General features: G+C 48.1%; 1 long non-coding RNA gene across 1 annotated transcript; it reads left to right on the forward strand.

Moving 5' to 3' along the window:
• Nucleotides 1-354: 354 nt before the first annotated feature.
• Nucleotides 355-3,059, forward strand: LOC139076416 (uncharacterized). Its single transcript, XR_011528018.1, has 2 exons — nucleotides 355-634; nucleotides 1,925-3,059. It is a non-coding gene; the product is annotated as an uncharacterized lncRNA (long non-coding RNA).
• The last annotated feature ends 730 nt before the right edge of the window (nucleotides 3,060-3,789 follow it).

Consider the following 3,789-nt stretch of genomic DNA (forward strand, 5'->3'; position numbering starts at 1 on the left):
AGGGGAGATGGTCTGTGCCCCTTTCTCAGCCCCTACAACCTCCTCAGGGCCCTGAATCATTCAAAGCCCCCAGGACTGGCTCAGCCCGCACTGCCTCAAACTCCGGGCAGGCTGCCTCCATCCCACATGGTGCTTTTGTCTCTTTAGAGGAAGGCACTCCTTTCTCCAGGTGACTTCAGTCCTGTGCCCCACGCACACCTTCATCGCCAGGGCTGAGCTGTGGCAGAAGCTGAGGCTCAGCCCTAGGGAAGCACTGGCTCCGGGCTCTAGACGTGAGTTTCCCAGTGTCAAGTCCGGCTTAAAGTCTGTGCTCCAGAAGCCCCTCTCTAGGCAACTTGCTCCCTAGTTCTAATTCTCTATCTGCATCACAATCTGGAAGGAAATGGTGGCTGGGGACGCAGGGACAGAGTGTTTGGGGAGAGAGGGAGACGTCCCCCACCCCTCCAGGGCACAGCGATCCCACCAGCCAGGCTGCTGAGGACGGTCCGGTGCACTGAGATGGCTCAGAAGAGACAGCGCCCACTGTCATCATGACTCTTACAAATGCTCTCGATACAGCTGTGGGTGCAGAACACTTTTACAGCCACAGACTCTAATCCTCTCCAAACAGGAGCCTCTACCAACCGTAAATAAGGTATTACCCTGTGAATCGGAGACAGCCTTGTCTCTGGCTTGGAGTCCAAAGAAACTAGCTCTGTGACTCTCACAACTTCTCTGAGTCACAGATTTTGATTTGTACGATGGAATTACTTGCCCCCTCTAAGAGCCTTTATGAAAATCACATGAACATGTAATATATACGGAAGCTCTTTGTAAACTGTAAAGTGCTATAACAATGACAACAATAATATAATGACACCAAACAGTTACTCACTATGTGCCAGGCAGCGGGCTAAGCATTTCATATATGTTACTTTCTTTAAATACCCCCCAAAACCTTATAATGGAGGTATTATTATTATCCCTATTTTAATGATGCAGAAACTGAGGCTCGGAGAGGCTGAGGGACTTGTCCAAGGTCACATAGAGACAGAGGCGACCTGACTCCGGTGCCCGTGTCCTTAACCACCGAGTGCTGCTCATGAAGCTGTGGGGGTGATGGGCTGTGGAGCCTGGAAAACAGAAATGCTGTCAGTGTGGTCAGTTGGCCTTGTGGGTTGCAGGAACCCAGAGTCAGGCTGGCATATGAAGCCATCGAGAAGGGACTGGAGCCCTTCCTTTGCCAACTTGGCTCTCCCAATCAAAGCATAAAGATAAACAATGTTTTTCAGAGCACTGGTGTTCCCCAGATCTGAACCAAGCAAAATAACTAGATACAAATCTAGACTCCCTGAATTTGGAAGCTGGTGTTGGGCATGTGAGGCTGTGGGGGCTCGAGGATCGTGTAAGCCACCAAGGCAAGATGACTTGTTTGAGGGCATGTTGCAGATAAGAGGCAGACGGGAGACTATAAGACGGCTTTCTCACCTCCCAGCTCAGGGCTTGTTCATCGCGCCAGGTGAGCCTTTGCAAGCAGTGAGCCATATCCTGCATCAGCACCATCTGGGGAGTCTGTGCTCAAATGTAGATTCCAAGGCCGTCTTAGCTTGCTTCTGACCAGGAATCCACATTTAAACAGACATATATGTCTTTTACATGCCATACCCTGCCCCTCGTCCCCTAGGAGATGAGGTGCCCCAGTGCCATCTTTGGAGGCCTCTTTTTGCTCTGTGGACTATGGTAGAGGGACTGGGCGCCAGCGGGCATATTTCTTGGATTCATTTTAAATGAGGGACTGGCAAAGAGGCCGCTCCACGATGGTGAATTAAATCTAGCCCCACCCCCGGCACACATTGCCGCTTCTGAATTTTCACACAAATCTTTAAAAACCACCTTCCCCTCCCCGCAAATCCTTTTTCAGATGGCTTTTCCTCTCTCTTTCCAGGCCAGATCCAATCCAAGGCTGGTCCTTCAGTCCCTGTGTCAACCCCACTGCATCCCTGAAAAACACTTACAGAACGTGGCTGTGATTTCATCCTCCCAAATGCAAGTTGGAAGATGGAACCCCGGCCCTAACCTGTGCCCAGAGCTGGGGGAGAGGCGGGTTTCTAATCTGGGCCGTCACTGTATGTGCCCTGTACTTGGACCAAGGTGCCGGAGAGTGAGGCCAAAGAGGTGGAAGACAACAGCATTTCACAGAGCAATGGTGGACATTGACGTACGGGGCGGCAGGGCACGTGGTATGATCCGAATGGTAGAAATGCCACCACTCCTGTTCAATATTCTGTAAAACTGCGAATTTGAGAGAGGGGAGTAGGTATAACAAATTAGAGCTGTCTGGCATTCTCACCTTAATGAGGATTAGTTTATCAACTTGCTTTTCAAGAGGCCTCAGGACACATACAGGTGCATTTGGAAGAGAGATAAATGAAGAAGAGAGCAAGACAGTTGCTCCAGAAGGCATGCCTGTGGGGGAAGGAGGTATATGGGTGGGGGCGGGGGGTGCACCGCAGCAGAGAAAAATCAGGGAAAAAGGAGACCCTCAGGCTGGAGAGAAGGAGGTTAGAGTAGCAGAAACACAAAAGCAAGATAAGCAGAGCTGTCTTCATAAGTTTTCTCTGAATCTGCTTTACAACCTTTCTAGAACAATGTGAATTATAAAGTAGCCCCTTAATATTTTTCTGAGGACTGAGTCTGGCAGCTGTGATGAATTACCTGGATGTGCGCACTGCCATTGCCAGAACATTCCTGCTGTTTCTGAGTCCATCCCAAAATAGGCAGAAGCCTCAGAGTTCGTCCATCTCGCCCGACACCAACAGGGGAGCAAGGATCGGAGGGGCCAGGTGCACAGAAGGTGAGCAGCGTGGATAGTTCTGGAAAACCAAAGAAACTTCTTTTCATTCAGGAAAGAATCCTTCTCTCCATCTCTAAAAAAAAGGACTTTCTAGTGATAAAAGAAAGTTTCCAATTGCCAATAATAATGAGACAGATTAAAGAACATTCGCAAAGATTGTCAAGGCAATTGTAGTAATGTCAATAAAGGCTGGAAATAAAGTCAATACAATTTCTCTACCTGAAAATATAAATGTTCTAGAGATGATTTATTTGGCCATAAATTATTTTCATGCACACATTTTTCATCTTTTCCACAGTGCTTATTTTCAAATTAGTGTCATTTGTGTGAACAGTGTGGGGATTGAAGTGCTCAGATATTTTTAAATCTTTAAAACAAAAAATCCTAAAACTGTTAAGGAGAAATAGTAGTTGGCTTTTAGGGGCAGGAGTGTCTTGGGGGGTGTCACTAGTTCTACAGATGAGGCGAGAAACAAAGGACTCCAAGCAAGGGAAGAAAGAGAGCCAGTCCAAGCCCATTTTGTTTGTCTTGGTGCATGGAGGCAAGAAGTCAGCTCGGGATGCCGCCCTATCTTATCCAGCCCATCTTATCAGGTGGTAAATCTGTCCTTTGATCTTGTCAACAATGTGGAAAGTCGGAGACAGCTGCCACCACCCCTGGTCAGCAAAGCCTCGCTATTCCCTCATAAAACATTTATGAGGCCCGTAATAAACAGGCCTGATAAGGAAGAGAGCTCAAGATTTCAAAAGTCAGCAGCTCCACAGAAAATGCCCTTCTCTCCCTCCAAGGTTCCTTTATTTGAAGAGCAAACACAAACCACCAATTCCCGCTGGCCATAAAGTCTCTGAGCAAAGAGTTTCACCAAACCCTGAGATTAGCAGAATTTGTTTGGAGTCTTACCCCTATTCAGAAACCAGCTCCCCTCCCCTGCCCGAAATTCTCCACACTGACGTGGG

Source organism: Equus przewalskii, chromosome 16 (assembly GCF_037783145.1).
Source record: "Equus przewalskii isolate Varuska chromosome 16, EquPr2, whole genome shotgun sequence".
NCBI lineage: Eukaryota > Metazoa > Chordata > Mammalia > Perissodactyla > Equidae > Equus > Equus przewalskii.